Raw genomic sequence first — 23,151 nt, forward strand, 5'->3', positions numbered from 1 at the left:
CTTTCAGTTTCTCTGTGCCAAGTTTTATGCAATCATGTAATCTAAATCTCCTTTTGTAAGTAAGGTATGTCTTCAAGAGGATGAGAGGGCAGAATCTAAAGCCTTGTCTGCCTTTTCTCTATAGGTCCTTGAAGAAAGGGTTCTATGTCTCTAGAAAAATATACTTAGGGCACTTCTGACAAGTATCCCAGGAGTGTCTTTGAGAAATATTTCAAAGACCATTCAAGTCTCCACTGCGCAGATTTTCTCACATCCTCAAGGCTGATGTGAGCTGTGTTGTATATCTACCAGGGCACCAAATGGCTGAAGGTCATATTTTCCATTCTCCTAATTATTGTTACTTCTTTGTAACTATTTTCATAGAAGTTCAGCCTAATTTCTTTCCCAGAACCTGTGTCTTGTGGGTGCTGACTTTCATGATTAATCTTAACCCTGAATCAGCTCGGATAGACTCTGATGACAGGTCGTCCTATGACGGTCATTAACTGCTGCTTGCACAAACACATCACTGAATGTGACTTCGGGTTGGTTTTCCTCATATGCAGAGGAGAGAGCTGCCTGCATGGAGTGACTTCTCTGTTCTCCAACCAACCATACACAAAAATAACCTTTCCCCACTCACTGATAATAAATTTCTATAAAGAAGATAAGCCATCTAACCAATAACTCTCATAGTAAAGTATATAACAAGCATTATAACTGTCTATTATTATTCTTAGAAGTCTACTTCTATAGAATATCCTAGGAAATGAAAAAAAAGACAAACTCTCACTTATGTGTAAATGGCTGGCATCAGGTTCTTCCTGTGAATGTATTTTGATAGACGGAAGGGGGAGGAAAAGAGAAGATAAATTATATTTACTGAGGAGGTACCATGTCCCAGACTTTGTACTAGGTGCTTTATATAAATTATGTAATTTTAATTCCTGCAAACATGGTAAGCTGTAGATAACATTATCTTTATTTTAGAGATGAATGAATGAAAATCTCGGAGGAGTTAAGCAATTTGTCTGAAGTCCCATGCCTGGTCAATAGTAAGTTTGGGATTCAAATAAGTCATTTTAGCAAAACAACATTGCTCTAGGCAGAGGAGGGGAGTGTGGTGTACAATTTTTCTGAAGTACGTACACACATACAAAATTTCAAGGAGTTGTGAGAACCAGGGTGATGAAGCAGAGAACATGGAAAACAATCTGTCTACCTAAGCTTTGGGTAAACCTGGGATAACATAATATTTGGACTCTGTCCTAGATCAGAATATATCTAAGAGAATTTGCCTCTGTCCTTTTCCCCCATTTTATCTAAAAGGACGAAAGAATAATTAGGAGTGTGCATGCATGACAAAACTAGGCTCTTAATTCCTTTCAAAAGAATGAGTTACACTAGACTTTCTTGCATATCTTTATCTGGGAAGTGTTAAAATAAATATTCCAGAGAGACAGATTCAGAATTAGAAAAGCCATAAGTGACTCAACAGCCATTTCCAGCATTTAAATCAAGACTAATCACATAGTTCCCAGTGTCAGCCCAAGGCCCTTCCACCTATTTCTCTTCTCTGCCAATAACCAGTTTTTAATCTATTTCAGGAAGGAGTCCAGGGCACTGTGGAAAAGAAAGTTATCCTTAAAATACTTCCTGAAGCATTACCAGAAATCATGTTTTGAATTTCTAAATGACTTGCATTGTTCTAAATTTTTAGGCTGCGCCCACGACCACAAAGATAAATGGGCATTGGGACAACCATGTGAAGGACCAAGTTGCAACATGAAGTGTACTGTTCAGCATGAGTCATTTTAAAACAGAAAAAAGAACAAAGGCTAGAAAAGATGATGCCACATGACGATATTTCAAATAAGACACAAGGAACTTGCTATATTTGCTTTCAGGTCACGAAATACCACATGAACTGAATCTTCAAGAACCCACTGGATATGGATCACCCTGATTCAACAACACAGTTAATCATATCCTCAGGTCTACAGCAAAAGTAGTGGTTCTTAACCTGGGCTGCACAAAAGAATCACCGGAGGAAGTTTTTGGGTTTTGTTTTTGTGCTTTATAATACCACTGTCTGGGCCCCAACATCAGAGATTTGGATTAATTAGTATAAGGTGGGGCCAGGCATTCAGATTTTATAAAGCTCCCTAGGTGATTCAATGTGAGCCAGAGTGGAGCACCACTACATTAGCTGTATACAATGGATTCAGGAATTTTACCCCCCAACTCTTTAGGGCCACCAGAACTGCCATCATGTCTTTATATCCTATGAGAACTTGTGCAAGTTACTGATCCCTGAGAGTTAGTTTCCACATCTCTAAAATGGAGATCAGAACACCTTTGAAGCATGTGCTTTAGCACAGGGCCCAGATCACCATATTTTCTAAATAAACGTCTATGAATCTAGACACTTTATTTTTCTTCAATCAGTTTTTGATTCATATGTCTCTAGAATGAATATTGAGTGTAAGGTTTATGTGAAAATATATTTTAAATGTGACAGCATTATTTCTTTTGCCTGTGTAACTTAACTACAGCTTCAGAATGCCCAAACGATTGGCTTGAAAGTAGGGAAATAGTATCGCCTCATATTTGTTCTCTCTCTATATCCCCAACTTGGAAAAACAGTGCTTTTGGTGTGATATTCGTTAATTTTATTTATTTTGTTTAAAACTCACCTGTACTTATAGCTTCATACTTTGGATATCAGAACTCCCAAGCTGGTAATCTTGGTAACAAAAAAAACACCCAATTTACTGTTGAGACTTTGAATACTTTTTATCCTGAGTTTCTGAGAAATTCATGTCATTTTGCTGTGAGCTTGAAGGAAGAATTTAATTTGCATCTTTTTAATCTCCATTGTACTAGCACAGTTTCTGAAACAAAGTGGATATTTATTATATATTTATTAGATTTATTTTCAAAGATTTACTTCAACATCCTCATGATTAAATGATGTAACACAGACATGTGACCCAAACTTTAGAATCTACTCACTGTCAAAGACTCTAGAATCAAAAAAGTGAGAGTGCCCATTTGCCTATGCAACTACCATACAGCTTATATTTGGGAGTATCTTTTGCTTTCAGGAAAGTTTTATGATAATTCATATTTACACATTTTGAGGGGTAGGTTCTATTTGATTCCTATTCTGGGTCTGTAATTAAATCTTTGACAAATTAGTTGAATTTTCTCCCAGGAAAGTAAAAGAGACAGAGAGTCAATAAATAAAGATACTTCACAGAGGCATTTTGGCATTTGTAGAGTTACGAATTTTAGAGTACAAGGTAATTCTCTTTTAGTGAATACATGGACTGCTTTATTATATAGAGGAGGACTACTTACATTATAGTAATGAAGGATAAAATACAGCCTTATGAGACAGACATTGTTAGTTTCTACTCAGTATTTACCCCTATGCTTTATCCTTAGGGTAGCAATGTGCCCAGACTCAGGTGATGGGTTATGATTAGACTGAGCCAATCTTAACAATTTCAGTAAGGGTCTTCCCAGCTCCCCTTGCAGCAACGTAGAGTCATGTGATCTGGTCCTGGCCATGAAATGTACAGGGAAGTGTCTGCTGGGAGATTCTGGCATTTCTGTGTACCTCTTAGAAGAGAAAAGACGTAAGAGGCACAGCCCCTTCTTTCAGCCTCTGATTGGAATAAGGCATCCTGTAGGTGACTGAAGCTTCATGAGCCATCTTGTGACCATAAGGCAGCAATCTTAAGGACAGAAGACAACAAAACAAGGACAATGGAGCTAAAGAGAAAAGGCTCCTAGATCTTTGATGGAATCATCAAGGAACTGAATCAATGTCAGGAAACACCTATTGCAGACTTTTTATTATATGAAAAAAATTAACTACTTAGAAGAAAACCATAACTTCCATGTATGAAAGATTATGAAGCATAATATCTTCTCCCTATAAAATTCATAAGTGGTAACATTTCATCTGTGAATGAAAAATAGTCTTTCATAACTAATCAGTCAGTAGGAAAGACATTTTAAACCCAATTTCACTGTTGCCCTCATTTTCCTTCCAAATTCCTGACATTAAGAACAAACTACGTCTGATGCCAGCCCAGTGGTGAAGTGGTTAAGTGCACATGTTACGCTTCAGCGGCCCAGGGTTTGCAGGTTCGAATCTCGGGTGCAGACATGGCACTGCTTGGCAAACCATGCTGTGGTAGGCATCCCACATATAAAGTAGAGGAAGATGGGCACAAATATTAGCTCAGGGCCAGTCTTCCTCAGCAAAAAGAGGAGGATTGGCAGCAGATGTTAACTCAGGGCTAATCTTCCTCAAAAATAAAAACAAAAACCTACTTCTGGGCCAGCCCCCATGGCCTAGTGATTAAGTTGGGCTTTCTCTGCTTTGGCAGCCCAGGCTCCATTCCTGGGCATGGACCTATACCATTCGTCTGTCAGTGGCCATGCTGTGGCAGCAGCTCACATAAAAAATAGAGGAAGATTGGCGATGGATGTTAGCTCAGGGCTAATCTTCCTCAGCAAAAAAGAAAGAAGGAAAGAAAAAAAAACCTATTTCTACTACCTCAAACCACTACAATCCTTATTGCCATAAACAGCTTGTCTTTCTCTCTCTCTCAAATATATATGTGTGTATGTCTATACACATATATATAAACACACACACACACACATAATACATACCCAACTTCTCTGAATAATTCCCTCCCCTTCAAAACATAGTTTTGAACATTTGGCAAAGTGATTATTACGAGCAATGGGTTTCTTGACTGCAGGAGATGCTTCTAACATACTTTAATTCCTATGACTAGCCCACTGCCATTGCATTTTTTTAAATAACAGTAAGCTGACCACTTATACCAATTGTGTCCAAATTAAGGACTATGAGCAACCTTGGTTTCAAATTAACCAAGACAGGAATATCCACAGAAATACGAGAGCAGAGAATGAACATCTCTTGAACAGAGCTTTTCACCCATGTGACTCATCAGAGACCAGGATTTGGAGAACAGATTTGCTTTTAAAACCCAAGGCTATTCTGATCCTGACTCCTTGTACAGGCTTGGAAAATTACCTAAATTCTTAATGCCCTTGATACTAAATTTGCGTAATAGTAATTTCTTTCTTTTTACCTCATAGGATGTTGAGCAAATTAACAATACATTTTAAAGTACTGCACACATCAATGTATTTAAATATTTGTTTCCATTTCAAACACTCCAGAAATACTCAGTTACCAGTTTATATATAACAGGTAATCCTCTTGCTACATAACCTGACAATATCAGCCACAGAACTAGTTTATTTGGGGGCATATAACAGATCTGTGATCCTTATACTCTGCTTGACCTGAGGACAGAGTTATTAACCTAAATGGCTTTTTTTTTTTAATATATCAACAGTTATTCAACCATGTGACAATCTGTGATACAGATAGAGCCAAACAGTAAAAGTATAAATTTCCTTAAGTTCTAGATATATATGCTACAGTTTCAAAACATGTCTATAATATTATAGAACTATTCAAAAGAAAGTACAGAGTCTCAATTTAATCGGCCCACTCTGTTCATAAACCTTAAAATATCACAAGACCACAGCATGTAACAATTTATCTGTTTACCAAAAAATATATATATTGTTTTGCATAAAATATTTTATAGAACATATCAGTGTTCTAAAAAGTAGACAAATGCAACCATTCTTAAACATAAGCTTATAAAAAATCACTAGAATCACATGAATTTTTGTTGGTCCTCAGAAAGATAAAAGTGAGATTCACTTAGGGGCTGGCCCAGTGGCATAGCAGTTAAGTTCCTACATTCTGCTTCTGCAGCCAAGGATTCACCAGATTGGATCCCAGGTGCAGACCTATGCACTGCTTGTCAAGCCATGCTGTGGTAGGTGTCCCACATATAAAGTAGAGAAAGATGGGCATGGATGTTAGCTCAGGGCCAGTCTTCCTCAGCAAAAAGAAGAGGAATGGCAGCAGATGTTAGCTCAGGGCTAATCTGCCTCAAAAAAAAAAAAAAAAGTAAGATTCACTTAAAAGTAAGTTTTTCCTATTAATAAGTTAATAGGAAAGGGGCTGGCCCTGTGGCCGAGTGGTTAAGTTCACGCGCTCCGCTGCAGGTGGCCCAGTGTTTCGTTAGTTCGAATCCTGGGCATGGACATGGCACTGCTCATCAAACCACGCTGAGGCAGCATCCCAGATGCCACAACAAGAAGAACCCACAATGAAGAATACACAACTATGTACCGGGGGGCTTTGGGGAGAAAAAAGGAAAAAATAAAATCTTTAAAAAAATAAATAAATAAATAAAAATAAAATGCAGTTATGTTTTTAAAAAAATAAATAAATAAGTTAATAGGAAAAACAGAAAAACCAAAGAGATCATGTATAAAAGCAACTGTCTAGTATGTCCTGTGTTGAGAAAGGTAAATATATATTACCTATTTCCTAAGAGTGTAGAAATAATCCATGTTACCATACCTACATTACTATTAAATGGCATTAAAAAAGCCAAAAAAAAAAGGTAGTTTTTAAATTGAAATTTTTCCCACATATTAGCCTTCTTATAAAAGGCCAGAGATAATGGATTGTCATACATTATCATTAACTTCCCTATGCAGAGAAGTAGGGAAGTGAAGGGAGATGAAGAAAGGTGAAATAAATTAAAAGACTGATAAAGATAAAAATTTGATGAAATCTTAAAAACTACAAATCCACAAATTTCATTGGTTAAAGGCTAAAGAAAAATGAAGAAAACTGTACCAAATCACACCAAATTAAATTGTTTAAAAATCAATAATGTTTTTAAAATAACCAGAGGGAAAAAAGACACATTATATATCAAAGAACAAAGATAAGAATGACACGAAATTTTGGTCAGAAACATTGCAAGCCAAAAGACAAGGGAAAGAATAAAAATAAATATAACCTAGAATTCGACACCCAGCAAAAATATCTTCAAAAAATGAAGGAGAAATAAAGGCTTTGGCAGATATACAAAAACAGAGATAATTCATTGCCAGCAGACAGGCACTTCAAAAAAAAAAAAAAAGTAAAAAGAATCTTTGAGGAAAAAGTAAACTGATTCCAGAGGGAATTTTTGATATACACATAACAATAAAGAACACTGGAAATAATACAGAGAAACAGAAGAAAGGAGGGAAGAAGAGAGGAAAGAAGAGAGAATAAAAACAAACTTACCAAATCAGAAGTAAGTGGAGACATCACTACATAACTTATAGACATTAAAGGGATAATAAGGGAAAATGATGAACTTTATGTCAATAATTTTGCCAACTGTGATGAAGGGGTTAAATTCCTTGAAAGACATTATTTACCAAAGTTCACTAAAGAGAAAAAGATAACCTGAATAGTCTTATATTCATTAAAGAAAATCAATTTATAGCTTCAAAACTTGCTACAAAAGAAAAGTCCAGACCCAGATAGCATCTCTTATGAAAGAAAGAAATAGCTTAAGAAAAAAACAGCTCCATGTATACACAAACTCTTCTAGAAAATAGAGTGGGAAGACATCATTACCCTAATATCAAATACAAATAAAGGCATCCAATAAAAAAAAACTAAAGACCTCTATTTCTCATGAACATAGACACAAAATTCTTTAACAAAATTTTAGCAAATTTAATCCAATTATATAAAAAAATAATAAAACATCACAATCATATTGGTTTTATTACAGAAGCACAAGGTTGCTTTAACATTCAAAAATCAGTCAATGTAAATTCTTCAGTTCTAGAGCCTACAAAAGGAAACACCACCCAATTAGCTCAATAGATACAGAAAAGGCCCTTGACCAAATTCAACATCCATTCATGATAGAAACTCTGGGCAAACTAGGAATAGGAGGGAAATTCTTGAAACTAAAGGCATCTATGAAAAACCTATTGCTGACGTCATACTAAATGATGAAAGATTGAGTGCATACTAAATGATGAAAGATTGAGTGCTTTCCCCCTAAGTGCAGGAACAAGCCAAGGATGTCTATGCTCACTATGTCCATTTAACACTGTTGTGGAGGTCCTATTCAATACAATAAGGCAAGAACAAATCAAATGTACATGGATTGAGGAAAAAAATTATACCTCTTCTTATTCCCAGAATATGTGATAGTCTATGTAGAATAACTTGTGGAATCTACCCACAAAGAAACTTGATTAAAATTAATTAGTAAGTTTTGCAAGATTGCAAGATAGAGCATCAATACATAAAAATTCATTGAATTTCTATGTGTCGGCAATGAACAATTGGAAATTAAAATTTAAAACGAAGCATTACCACTCATAATAGCACCAAAAAATATTAAATATTTAGGGAAAAACTTAACAAAATATTTACAAGACACATGAGTGGTAAATACAAAACATGGCTGAAAGAAATCAAAGACCTGAAGAAATTAAGAGATATACTGCATAGTAAATCAAAAGATTCAGTATTGGGAAGATGTCATTTCTCCCCAAATAGAGCTAAAGAGTCAACACAATCCCAATAGAAACCCCAGAAACTTTTTTGTAGGAATCATCAAGCTGATTCTCAAATTTCTATGGAATGTAAACGACCTAGAATATATAAAATATTTTTCAAAAATAACAAAGTTGTAGAGCTTATACTATCTGATTTTAAGACTTTATTATAAAATTTCAATAATCAAGATAGTGCAACTTAAAGATATACATAAAGATGAATGGCACAGAATAGAAAATATGTAGATAGGCCTACCCATATTTGGCCAATTCATTTTTGATAAAGACGCCAGGGAAATTCAATAGGGAGGGGATAATCTTTTCAACACATGGTACTGGAACAATTGAATATCCCTATGTAAAAACAACAATAAACCTCTCACTATATATAAAAACTAACTCAGAATGACTTATAGGCCTAAATATAAAACCTAGAGTTATAAAGCTTCTAGAAGAAAACATAGGAAAAAATTCTTTCTGTCCTTGAGATAGGCAAAGATTTATTATTATAGGGCACAAGAAGCAAGAACTATAATTAAAAAAATAATAAATTAGACCTTATCAAAAATTAAATACTTAAAAGCTGCTGTTAAGAAAATGAAAAAGTAAGCCATAGACTGAGAGAAAAAATTTTGGAAAAAGTGTATCTGTCAAGAGCTGTGAAAGGTCTGAGATTTTATACCACTAGCAAACTGACAGGTTAGCCTGCCACAGTTTCATGGATTCTAGCAGAAGACCTGAGACTCTTGGGTCACAGACAAAGGACTTCATTACTCAGAGCAGAGCAAGCACCTGTGGGAGGGATGTGCAGCTGGGCCCTGGTGGATGCTACACACGCAGTAGATTTGCATCACAACTCAGTAACAAGCTTAGGAAAACCCATTTTTTTAAAGAGCTGCAAGCAAACCTGGGAGATATTATCTTTACTATGCTAGACAGTAAACAAATTTTCCCTTCCCAAAGGGAGACACCATCTCAATTGCCCAAGGCTTTTTTGCTTTTCAAACACCTTTAAAAAGATAGTCTGGAACAATAGCCCTCAGTGTCACTGCTAACAAAATTTGCAGAAACATGAGAGATCCACGGAGAATTCTCTCCCAACATTATACAATAAAGAACATGTGTCCGGATTATACAAAGAACTCTCAAAACTCAATGATACGACAAACGACCCACAATTTTAACAAAATGCTTAACCGACACTTCACTAAAAAGAGCAGTAGATAGAAAAAAGCATATGAAAAATATTCTACATCATTAGTCATTAGAGAAACGTACATTAAAACCACAATGCAAAGTACCAACCCACTCTCTAGAATAGCTCAACTTTAAAAATGCCAAGTGCTGATGAGGATGTGGAGCAACTGGAAATCTCAAACATTGCTGGTGGGAATGCAAAATGATACAACCATGTTGGAAAACATTTTGGCATTTTCTTATAAAGTCAAACACACCCTTACCATATGACCCAGAAATTCTGCTTCTAGGTATTTACCCAAGATAAGTAAAAACATATGTCCACACAGAAATGTGTACGCTAACGTTCATAGCAGATTTATTTATAGTAGCCAAAACCAGAATGTTGAGTATTAACTCCCCATGAGTCTCCTGTGTTTCTGCATGTCTTGCAAATAGAGGCCATGACTGCCTTTGTTTCCTACTATCTCTTGAAGGATGTGTATAGAGCAAACAGCCCGGGAAGATATAGTTTCTCCCTCTAGGGAGATGACAGGTTTGTTTTGCTGTACATTTCAATAAGGATAATGCCTCCCTCTGCATCAAAGATAAGACAGGCATACCGCCCACGATAAAAGATTCAAGTTCCCCAACCTCAGGATTCCTCTCCTTGAAAGCAACCATGCCCAGCCTTCTTCATGTTAGCCTGCGAGAATAGGGGCTCAGGAAACTGGCACAAATGCTGAGACTCTGGCTATGCTATTGCACTGAGTAGTAAATTGTCCTTCGTCTTTGACCCAGAAATCTCATGTCTCCTGTCAGGATCCTTGAAACTATGGCAGGCTAACTGCTTAGCTTATAGTTTGGGAAAACCATTCTCAGTTCCCAACACTAGAATCAACCCAAATGTCTAGCAAATATCTACCAAAATATGGTATATCTGTGAAATGGAAATTTACTCAACAATAAAATAGAATGAACTACTAATAAATGCACCAACATGGATGAATTTTAAAAGCACATATGCTAAGTGAAAGAAACCAAACTAATAAGACTACATACTATATCATTCCATCCAGGTGAAAATTATATACAAGATAAAACTCTAATGATAAAAAGCAGATGAGTGGTTACCAGGAGAATTGACTGCAAAGGGGTACGGAGAGTTCTTAGGCTGATGAAAATATTGCATATCACAATCACAGTAGTAGTTATGTGACTATGTACTTTTGTGAAAACTTATTAAATTGACCAGTAGGCTGGTAAATACAATTGTTATCAATTATACTTTAATAAAACTTACAAAAGGATTTAACATTCAGCAAACACTTAACAGACACCAATTCCTTTGCGGGCACATTTTTAAGAGAAGATGATGCAACACTGAGCAAGAAGAGGGAGCTCTTGCTTTCATGGAATTCACCTTCTAGATGAGGAGTGGGAGAGGGGCAGACTATAAACAGATACTCAAAATGAACAAGAAAATGTCAGGCAGTGAGAAGTGCCCTGATGAACATAAAACAAGTGTTCTAATAGGGAGAGTCACTTGGGAAGCACTTAAGGTCAGGTGGCCAGAAGACACTCTCGAATTTAAATGAGTCCTGAGATGTCAGGAACAGCAGCTCTCTGTGGGCATGGAAGGTGGACAGTAGGGGAACTGGGGAGATTAGCGATAAGGGAGGACGTGAAGGAAAACAGACTTACATTTATTGTTTACCTTATTATAGTATTTGAATACTTTACTATGTGTCTGGATAAAGTTTTATTTTAAAAGATAAGTTAAATTAAGAAATATATGTTAAACATAGGCATTCTGGGAAATGTGTCAGAATCCAAGGGGCCTGCCAAGGTATTTATCTCATGGTTTTATAGTCATCTTCACAATGATGAACTACAGAGAAAAAATAACGACTATTTCTTGCTCCAGTGCAGGTAAGTGATTGATTGGAGAATCAATGCTAGGAAATAACCACATGGAACTTTCCCCCTGCTTCCACACAGATCCATAGGGAATTACAGCAGCAGAAAAATACGTCTTTTTCAGAATCTCCAAAAAATTTTTTGCTGTCTACATTTACTTACCCTTGCGATAGAACTCTATCGATTTTTTTTTTTAAGTTTCATCCTGTTATCTACGACTAACAAAACAGAAAAAGCCTGTTTGCATATGATTCAAACTGACATCTCTTGGGCATCCTAGAAAAATTGGAATCAAATTACAAAACCAATGTAAAGACTTTTTTTAAGTCGGATATGTAAACATAATACAAAAAGAAATTTGCTACGACTTCCTGCCCCAAGCACAAATATAATTCATTTTCTAATTTCTAAGGAAAATGAGAAAAATGTATATAAAAATCAACTTTAAATTATTAAAATGTATATAATATACATAAACTACATGTGTATATGTATAATACAGGTATTATATTATTCTAGGTATGTTATACAACGTACTTCAAACTATTTTAAGAACTATTTGAAAAACTATTTACTACAGAACCTGCAGTAAAATAACTTTGAATAGTTTGATGTACTGGTTATAAACCAGAAACACTACAATCAGTAGAAAAGGGGCATCTAAATTACCAAGAAGAAAGTCATTAACATGTTATTTAATTTTTAAGGCAAAGAACACAAATTGTTCTTTCCCTCCAATTCCTTCAAGTCCGTGTGTTATGATGTAGAACACTGTGCCACACAGGCACAAGCTCCACAAGCTAAGGGGAAGGCCAAAGGCAAGCATACAAACAACTGTAGTTCAGAATATGATGCAAAATTTGCACAAGAGAGGTTAATGCAGTTATGGAAGGAGCTCAAGCTCAGAAAGGGAGAAAGGGTAACAGTCATTTCCAACCAGAGAAATCAAGGAAGCTGTGGGGAAGAAGGCACTTGAGTTAGTCACTGAAGGATAGATTGCTCTCTGCCACACCACTGGGGACAAAGGGCATTCCAAGCACAAAGAGCTGTGGGAACCAAGACATGGAGGCCAGACATCGTGAGTCTGTGGTTTGACTGTGGAGGACACTGGTTACTTTTCCTCATCAGCATGCAATTCTCTAATTTCATGTAAATTCATTATAAGGAACTATTCCTCATACTCAAGAACTGGTCTTCCTGAACAGCAAATCATTATTATGTAATAATAATTATTATATTTTTTAAATAAATCAAAGTTATGGTATACCCTTAATCCCATCGGTGAAAATATATTGTTACATTTAGTTTTATGTATTAGTTTTATATATTAGTTTGGAGTGTTAAATCATTGTCTCAGTCCATTCTGGCTGCTATGATGAAGTACCATAGACTGGGCAACTTATAAATAACAAATTCACAGTTCTGGAGGCTGGAAGTCAGAGATCAGGGTGCCGGGATGATTGGTTCTGGTGATGCCCTCTTGCAGGTTGCAGACTTCTGACTTCTCAACGTAGTCTCACCTCGCAGAAAGAGGACTGGAGTGCACTCTGGGGTCTCTTTCTAAGGGCACTAACCCCATTCATGAGGCTCTGCCCTCATGACCTATTTACCTCTCAAAGGCCTCCCCTCCTAATACCATCACATTGGTGGTTAGAATTTCAGTATATGAATTTGGGGGGACACAAACATTCAGTCCTTTACAATTGCATATAAATAAAGAAAAAAGCAACTAGGAAAGTGAAAAGCACCAAACCTATGTAGGATCACCAGATTGTACCAGAGGGAGAGAACTCAGAGACATTTGGCTCTGTATTTTAGATATAAAGAAATTGAAGTGCAGCAAGGTCTAATGAGTTGCCCAAATTTAATTAATTTTATTTTATCTAACAACTGCTTACATAGAGCATTTTAGAATATGAACCCATTTAATCCTGACAAATAAAAATGGCAAGCAATAGGATATATTGGAGTATATGAGGAAGCCATTTGGTATAAACCTAATTCGGCCTGACTTCTCTTTTTTTCCTCCAAAAGGGCCTGACTGGCTATTGAGCACGCATTGCATATCTGCTTAGACATTTCCTATGGCCAGAACAAAGGCCCTTGAGATAAAGATGCAACTCCCCCCCCCCCCCACATTAGCATTTTTCCTTAGGCTAGGAACTGATTGCTGCACTCACCTCCCAGCTCACCTGTGACCACCCAGCTGGAGACAAGAGACTGCCACCCTGCTGTGTTCACCGAGACAGAAGACCTACCTGCTATTTCCATCAATCGGCTGTGCCAACAGAGTAGTCTCGCGACTATTGTAAAAGGGACATTCCAATCATATGTGAAACATCCTCTTTGAGGGTATATAACGGCCCTGTATACCCCCCACCTCTTTGGAGTGCTCTGTTCCTTTGTGGAAAGACTCTCCCGGGTTATAATCCTCAGATTTTAAGCTCAGAATAAACTCACCCAAATTTTCATCTATAAATTGGATATGGATTATTTTCATCGACAATCCTCACAACAATTTTGATGTAGGTGCCACTGTGGTCCTCATTTTATAGATGAGGAAACTGAGACACAGAGAAGTTAAGAGACTTCCCCTGTTCAGTGGTAAAGCAAGATCGGTTCCCAGGCTGGCCAGTGTGGACTCCACATGTCAGGTTACTAACCACTGTCTCTCTAAACCAGTCAGTGGCAGAGTCAAGTCCAGAACACAAGATTCCTGACTCTAAATCCCATGTTCTTTTCACTTTGAAAATTCTGTTCCAACACAGTCAAGACAGGCTTTCCTGATCCCAGGCACTGAGGCTTTTTGCTATCTCTATATCAAAATGCTTCCTTTTCTCCACCAACTTTAGGCTGGCTGTGTTTCTCATTTTCACAGATGGAATTTCTCTTTCTCCTTGGCTACAAAACCAAGACTAGTTAAACCACAACAAAAAAGCCTCAGCCTTGTGCATTCCTTAAACAAACAAACTGAGAGAGAGAACAAAAAATAACCACATGCAGTGTCTGCTTTTATTTGTCCTGGAAACGAAGGAATAGAAAGCAAGCTGCCTGCACCCTTTCGTATAACTCGTCCACTGCACAAACACTTGGCGCTGTTTCACGTTCTGGGCACCTCCCTCGAAGGGCCACAACTGAGGAAGGCAGCAAGCCCTTTCTTCAATTCACTTTCTATACTCGAGGATGTCATTTCATCATGCACAACAGGATGTTGAGGGGAATTTTTCCCTGAATGATTTGCTAGGCACCACAGCTGGAAACAGAAGAGAAGTAGCCACACTTTCAAAGAAGGGTCGACACCTGCAGAGACCTGCAACGCCTGCCAGGGCTTATTAAGAGGTGGCCAAATCAGGTGATCTGAAAATCATTCTCACTCCCACTTTTAATCTATACACAGGGATTCTCAACTTTGGCTACACATTAGAATCACCTGGGAGCTTGCGAATCTGATGCCTGGATGCCTCCTCTAGAGTTAATTATTTAATTGGTCTGGGGTACCATTCTAAGCAATTGAAGTTTAAGTTCTCCAGGTAATTCTAATTGCAGGTGAGGTTGGAATGACTTACACTAGAAAAGCAGGGTGAGGTGAAGACATTGGCCTTGAATACAAAGTGAGACGGAATGCCCCTCTTCCACGTGGGGCCTGTTTTTCTTCTCTGGATAGCCTGGAGGGTAGCAAGGTCGTTAGAGACAATTCCAAGAGGGCTTTCCTACAAGAAGGGATGCTATTTGTTGGTAAACTTAGCCTTTGCCTATCTGAGCAAAGGAAAAGAGAATAAGAATGAGATTATGGTGGAAAGAGGGGACTATTGAAGTGGAAAAGATACTTGAGTTCCTAAGGGCCAAATGGACAATGCAGAAATTAGCTGTCCTCCAGCTGTCTTTTATGGAAGCTTACCCAAGCAAGCTGTTTATCGAGTGCTGGCTGAAGGCTGGATTGTGGCAGCAGGAGGCTGTGGCTAGACTGCTGGTGGTGGGGATCATGGGGGCTGAAAAATACGGGATTCCAACATCAGAGAACTGGGTATTGAGGACAACACACACTTACGCCACAGGAGAAGATCAACACTTGGATGCTGCCCCACAGAGGCACCCAGGGCCAGTAGAGAAACATCAACAACCAACTAGGAGACATCTAAACCAGAGCCAGATGAATAAAGAGATTCTTCCGCCTTCCCTTCTCTCTCCTCCTGTTCCAAGACACTGGAGGTGCTCAGGCCTGAGAGATGGAGCAAGAAAAATTTAGGGCTTTGGGTTAGATTTGATCTTGAAAATTGAAAACTGGACTGAGTTACAGTAATCAAAATTGACCAGAAGTATATAGACTCTACCCAAGATGTTCCATAGCAGAAAAGAAGTCTTCAAATCAACAAAGTCAAAGGCAGAATTGAAAAAAAAAAAGTTATTAACTCCTTAACTGAATTGTGACTCCTAAAGAAACCTGTTAGATTTGTAAGATGCCCATTTTTCCAGAGGCCATTCATTTGTGTGGAAAGTAAATACATATGTTCACCAAATGACACATTAGTTGGTGTTATTGACTAATTGTATCAGCATCATCAATGTGCTAGGTTAGCATCCTCCATATAGATTGAAGGAACGCTATGGACAGCTGCTCTTAATCTGGCTCCTTTATAATTTGTCTTAAACCTCAATGCCATGGGCTAGTGGGCCAAGTGGCTACTGACTTAGCTGCAATGAGTGGGAGAGGAAACAAACACCAAGCAGTTACAGTGACCTTGTGCAAATTACGTAACTCGCTCATCTTCAATTTTCTTATGTAAAATATATGAATCATAGCTGTTTACGAGGCTTTAAGAATTTAAGAATTACATTGTGCCTTCCACGATGGCTGGCACAGGAGCTACTCAATAAATGTTCATAGAATTTCCATCTTGATAAAACACTGTTCTAGAGTAAAATTCTACTCAATAACCCCCATTTAAATGGACATAAGCACCAAAAGGGCTTTGCTGAAACATTGTTTTGTAGAGAAGACACCAATATGGCACAGATGTGGGGGGTACTCAGTGCTGTACCTACTCCCAGATTAATGCTTGTGGTTTCCTGACAAATTTTTAAGCATAGTTCATACTAATAACAGCCATATAGCATTTATATAATCTTGTTTAAAAACAGCTTTGTTTGATGGTTTTTAAGTATTCAAATTTTAAGTGTATAGCCTTTTTAAGAAGACTAAGATAAACAAACTGAATGGGGCTCTGAATGAGGGAATTCTTAAAAAGGCTATCTTTTCAGAAGGCAATTCAGAGCCAGAGGTGGAGAATGAGAATGAATCCAAGGGCTCAGTAACCAGGGAGCAGTCCACTGATCAAAAGAACACAAAGGCAAGAGGAATTAAGGATTGCAGAGCAACAGGGAGCCTTCCAGAAGAAAAATCACACCTTTCCTTTGAATAGAAGTTAGGAATAGCTGGAAAGGGGCCTAGAGCCATGAAAAAGTATCAGAGGAGGCCCCAACAGAGAATACTAAAAACCTTCTTTTAGGATAAGAGGAAAGTAAACTCTTAAATACCCAGAGCTTGTATCAGTTATTACAAAGTACTTCCTGGGTTCCCACTTCGGAGTGTGCATTTATTTGACTCTAACTTAGGTATTATAAGAAGGCAAAAAAAGCTCATATATACCTATAAGTTTCTGATAAATAATTATATAGAAGCAGCAAAGTCAAGTGCTTCTCATTTTCTATCTTTGGTTCCAGTTAACTTACCTGAAGAAAACCTATACTTGGGCATCAAGATATGGCAAATTCCAAACCAGTGGCTTTTAACTGTAGGTGTACATCGGAATCATCTGGGAGCTTTAAAAAAAGCTTTGTTCCCAATTCAAACCATCTGAATCAGAAACTCCTAGGGTGGGTGGGGTCCAGGAATGTGTATTACAATATGTTAAGTTCACAGAGAAACTGATATGTACTTCTCATTATAACTGCCAGTCATCACCATTCAACTGGTGGCAGCTACCCAAATTGTAGGCATTATCCCCCGAGGAAGAATTACTCCACTGATACAACTCTTCTCTCTTGATAAAGCTGAGAGCCTTCAGTAGTTTTACTTAGCAATCTCTGTCCAGCTAGCCTGGAGAAGTCTAACCTGTATTAGTTTAAATAAAGTAGTCTAAGTGCATCCCAAACCTTTCCAAAAATAAGAAATAGGATTTGCTCGATAATGATGCATGGTAAATCAATCCAGGCTATATTCTGGTCTTAAGATCATTACTTCTTTCCCAATGGTCTAAAACATCTATAGATTCTAGGAGGCCCAACCACAGTGATGACAAAATTCCCCTCTTCCTTATAGGCCATTTCTCCTACTGTTGGGATTGGTCAATCAGTAACTAACAACTGAGCATCTGTTCTAACAGGGCACTCTCCAGGTGCTTTGAAAGGTGCTATGCATGCAACCTAATCTGTGTTTTTAAGAAATTTAAAAAGCAGTTTGGGGAGCCAACTCATCAGAAAATAAGCGAGGAACAAAAGGCAGGATATAAGAGTTGGAAGTCAAACAGTGGGAGAAATAGTAAAAAGAAGAATAAAGTGCTTTCATGTAGATGAAGGAAGCTATTGGAAGAGCTTATCAGAGAAGATTTTGTGGAGGAGGCCTGAGCTTGATCCAGAGAATAGCAATAACGAAGTGAGTGGGTGGAGAAAAGTTGAAGAGAGCATTTGAGCTCAAGTTGCAGTTCAAGAAATATTCACTGAAGATCTGCTACTTAATCAATGCTAGGGTTATCAATATGGTGGAAGACTAATATGACAGGCACCAGGCCCTGCCCCTGAAAGGCTCACACTCACTCACACCAAAGTACAAGTATTCATCACACACAAATAGCTGTTGGGAGAACATGGCAGGCTTCAGGGAGGTGGTGCTTTTTGAGATAGGCCTTCCATAACAAAGAAAGTCAACAAGAAGAATTTGAGAAAAATGGCTTTCCAAGGTATGGAAGTAGGCTATATCTGGGAAATAACAAGTAATCTAATTTGACAGAGCATAAAAAGCTAAAGGGTCTTATCAGATGGCCAAAAAAGTTTAAATCATATTTTAGAGAATTCTGAACTTCAGTTTGATACACTTCTATTTAATAGTCAGTGTGGAGTCATCAAAATTTATGCTCAGTGGAATTACATAACCAGAGTCGTAATTTAGAAGGAAAATTCTGGCAGCAGCCTGTAGGCTAATCAGGAACAAGGAGAGGAGGGGCAGGGAAATCAGCATGCTCCTCCAGGAGTCCAAGGGAGAAGAAGGGAGGTGCAGCCCACTCATGGCCCCTGGAGCTGCAAGCCCTTCTCCCTCCACTCTGAAGATTCTTTGGGGTGAAAAGATGTCAAAAGAATCTTCCTAGTTTAGTAAAAGAAAAAATTATCTCTTTTCAACAGAGTAACAGGCTAAAATTAAAGTGTGATAAACGATTACTACCCTAACAACTTCTGGTGAAAATTACATCATTAATGCATTTGTTAGATTATATTACATATATTTACATATTAATTTATATATTGAATATATAACTCTGAAAAATAAAATAGTCCCATTTTTCTGATTCAGGCAGGTAGATGAGCAATGCCTTGTAGGCCAATTCCCCACATATTCATATCACCCCTTCTTTGCCCCATTTTCCTTCAAGGAGGAAGAAAAGCATAGAATGAACAGGATAATTGACTTGCCTTCAATTCTGTGTCTCAAACATATGCAGTTCTGACTCAAAATCCTGTGCTTATGCAATTGAACCACGGACCTTGCATTTATGGAAAAATAAAATAAAGACACTGAGAAGTGTTTAGGAAACACGACCCATGTTAGTTTATAACTTGGGGAGTGCATGGCACAGGCAGCATTCACCTCAATATCAAGTAAGTCTGCAGTCACAATCGAGGAAGAAAGGTTTGATGGACTACAAGTATAATAGTGTTTACTTTTACTGAACCATGTCCCATCTTTCAAGATGCTTCTATAATTTTATGCTCTTTTATGTTCAGAACAACTCCCTGTCACTCCTATTATATAGAAAAGAACATCAAGGCAAGGCAAGTTCATCATCACACAACTTGCTAAACTGGAACCCAGGCTTCAATTTCTAGTTAGCTACTTCTGCAGTTAAACTTTATTGACTCTTCATTCACCACTTAACTGCGCTCCTCTACTCTCACCAAACCCACGTCTTCACTGTGGAGTTAGCTGCCTTATGCCTTATACCATACCTAATGTCTTCTAAGGTCAAAAGGAACTTACAGCATGTTAAAAAAAAAATACTCAGAGGGTTTTATGGATGTTAAATTGCTCTTATAAAACAACATCTTGATATGAGTTAATTGCAAATTAATGACAAACACATGAATTTTAATACATTCTAATAAAACTCACTGTTCAAAAATATCTGCTTAGCAGAAAACACTCTGCCAACTCTCAGATACTTAAGCAACAAATCATGACAGTCTATGAATCCAATACATGCTGGATTAGTCTATCTCTGTGCATTAAAGAAGGCATTTCCATGAATGCTAGCCAACCCAGCCCCTGAAAACCAGCTGAGGATGTGGAAATTGTATTCTAGTGCTCCGTTATTGCTGCAAAGAAGTCCAGGGAATAGCAATGTTCTCCAAAAAAGACAGCTGAATCACCTGGGAAATGCACTTATAAAGACAGTGAACTCTGCCATTTATCAGATGAGGCCATTTTCTGGTCTGCTGCAGGTTGAAGTAGAAAAACTTAGTTTTTCTGAAAGTCCTTATCCTCACCAAGGAAAGTCCTGCAGGTTGAGCTCATATGAGTCCAAAATTTAAATTTAGATTCAGCCCAGATGTCAATGATGGTGATCACTCTCACTAGACAATATTAAGAATTCTGTTGATATGGAACCTCTTAATCTGAAATTCATGTGTCCAGTGTGCAGCAAGCCATACACTGAGACATCAGTGCTTGGGGATGGAGAAAGGCCCCATTCAAGTTGGCCAAGACAAGAAGGCAGGAGCACAGGTTCACTCAAATCTGCCTCCAAAGAACAGAAAGCAGGGGGTTTTATAGAGGGAAGGGGCTTGGCAGGAGAAGCTTCAGAGAAACAATGGGGTCACTCCTGTTAAGCCCCTGGCCGGCTGACTTCTGAGCTTCAAGAGCTGCTGAGCACCGCCATCCAGTGATGGGTCACAACCTCCCCGAAGGCATTCTCTTTCTTCTGCAAAACAAGCCCACAAATCCTCAAGACCCAGTGGCCCCTCAAGTGAAACAGGAAAACAGCAAATTAGTTTAATATCTACAGTAACCCTCAGGTACCCAGCCTCACTGTCACTCTCAGGGACTAACTCATTACAGCCTCCAAAATGGATCAGGGCATTCAATGTTAGCTTACTCTTAGGTTATATCCTAGATCATCTAGTGCTCTGAAAGTCTGGAAGCTCACCAGTAACATCCTTTTTGGCTTTGAAATTAAGCCAAAGTCTTACATTAAAATTAAGAAAAATTTGAAATTAAGCCAAATATCGAGTCTATATTCTCGATACAGGAGAGAATAGTGCCATGGAACTTTTGGTGAAAAGAAATAATATTCAGAAAGGAGCATTAAAAAAAAATTTCCTACCACAGTTTGCCAGCTGTAACGATGGGTGAGGAGAGTTAGAAATGACAAGAGATTTTCACATACTGAGGCATATGGGGTAACTATTCGGGTTCAAACCTGATTCGGCTTGAACTAAAAAGCCTGACTTCTGGCATATTAAACATACATTATACATCTGCTTAACCACTAAAGTAAAGAATGCACTCTCTTAAGAATGCAGACTTCCCCTCCTATGCCCTATTGGGAATCCCCGAATTAGTCCCTTTCCTGACATCACAGTCACGTTGACCTGCTACTTTTCAACTAGATAGCTTTTGAAACCTTGATGAAAATGTATCCTGGGTGTGTTTAATGTATGCTCTTTGTTCTAAAAAGATATAAGACTGAACTGAAAACCATGCTTCTCCAGAACACTTTCTAAGGCCTCCCCGGGTTATAATCCTCATTCTGGCTTAAGTAAAACTCACCTTATTTCTCTCGTCTATAGAATGATTATTGGTTATTTTGCATGGAAAGGTTAGGTCCTGTTTTCATTTAAGTGACAGAGATCCAATTCATACTAATTTAGCAAAAGGGAAGGTTATTGATGTTTACTGGGGTAGGCTCAAGATTGAAGAAAGGTGACACTCCAAGGACTCTTTTTCTCCTGGATTCTTTCTCCTTTCTTCTCTTATATCTCATCATTCAAGCTCATCACTGCTTCTCCTCATGTATTGACTTCACTCTCTTTTTCTGGAAGTTGGCCTTTTCCATTGGCAGGATATAAGACTGGTAGCTGCCCCAGCCTCATGCCCTCAGGAACCACGGGGAAGGATGCTCATTGGCTCTCTTTGTATTACACGCCTCACTTAGATTGTTGTTAGGCCCCCAGGGCCTGGGGTGGCATAAGTGACTACACCTGGCTCACATACTCTGGTAGCTAAAGAAAGGACAGTGGGAGAGCTTGCTAGGTAGGCAAATAATAATAACAATAACAACAACAACAATGGCCTCCACAATCTTACAATCTTCTACAGTGCCAGATAGACTGTAGAGGTGTTTAGGCTTGCGCCTAATCTAGGGGGATGGGGACAGTTGTAGAAATGTTCTTCCCTCCTCATCTCCTATCAGAAAAGCATCCTTCCTCTAAAGCCAAGTTGATACCTCATATCCCCCCATGACCCCGTCACATTTTCTTTCCTCTTCCCTAAACACCTCTAAAATTCCTAGTCTGTTTCAAATAATTTAGCATTAATATGGGTTTTCTATTTTACATTTTGTTTTGTTTTAAAAAATATAAAATAAATATAAATTTAAGCCTGAAATTTTGTTTATTTCTATCATTATGATGGGTGTTATCTTTTAAATCTACAGTAAGTTCTTCAACTCTCTTATGTTCTGTCCACAACAGAGGCAGCTGATTGGGTGACTACGCTCTGTGTTTAAACATATTATCATGGAAATTTCACCTATTAAGTAATTCCATAATTCCTTTTTATAAATGTAAACATGATTGTAAGGAAGCTGTAGCCCTTAACATATCTAAAGGCTTGTATCTATAGTGAAGAGTACACTAGATAGAGAGTTAGGATGACTTTATAGGACCCTAAACTGATTTTTTTTCCCCACAATTATGCTCAATTAATTTGGATTGAGTTGATCTTTTTACTCACAATTTTGTTCAATTGATTTGGCTTCTTAGCCTATCTCCTATCTATTTCTGCATATCAATTACCCATGTAATTGACATGCTTTGGTCATGATGCTGGCTGAAATTGTTGTATCACCTATTTGATTTCATTATTTCTCTTATATTAACCCAGGCTGAGTAAGTATAGGGAACCAATTTTATCATCCAGGATCCCTGGATCCAATATGTAACACAGATACGATAATATTTGCTTTGTGAGTACTTCAAAGTGACCTTATAACATTAGTGAGCTGATAGCAGCATCTTGATTTATTTATGGCATTCAGAAGAAACAATAGTTGATATGAAACTATATCCTGAATAACTAGATAACAAACA

At 37.8% G+C, this 23,151-nt stretch overlaps 1 long non-coding RNA gene across 1 annotated transcript in view; it reads right to left on the reverse strand.

Moving 5' to 3' along the window:
- Window positions 1-2,675: 2,675 nt before the first annotated feature.
- LOC139045269 (uncharacterized) overlaps window positions 2,676-23,151 on the reverse strand; it is a 48,516-nt gene continuing 28,040 nt past the window's right edge. Inside the window, exon 4 of the long non-coding RNA XR_011503307.1 lies at window positions 2,676-2,873. This is a non-coding gene — a long non-coding RNA (uncharacterized lncRNA). The remainder of the gene's footprint in view (window positions 2,874-23,151) is intronic.

The sequence above is a fragment of the Equus asinus genome, chromosome 1, assembly GCF_041296235.1.
Source record: "Equus asinus isolate D_3611 breed Donkey chromosome 1, EquAss-T2T_v2, whole genome shotgun sequence".
Classification (NCBI taxonomy): Eukaryota; Metazoa; Chordata; class Mammalia; order Perissodactyla; family Equidae; genus Equus; species Equus asinus.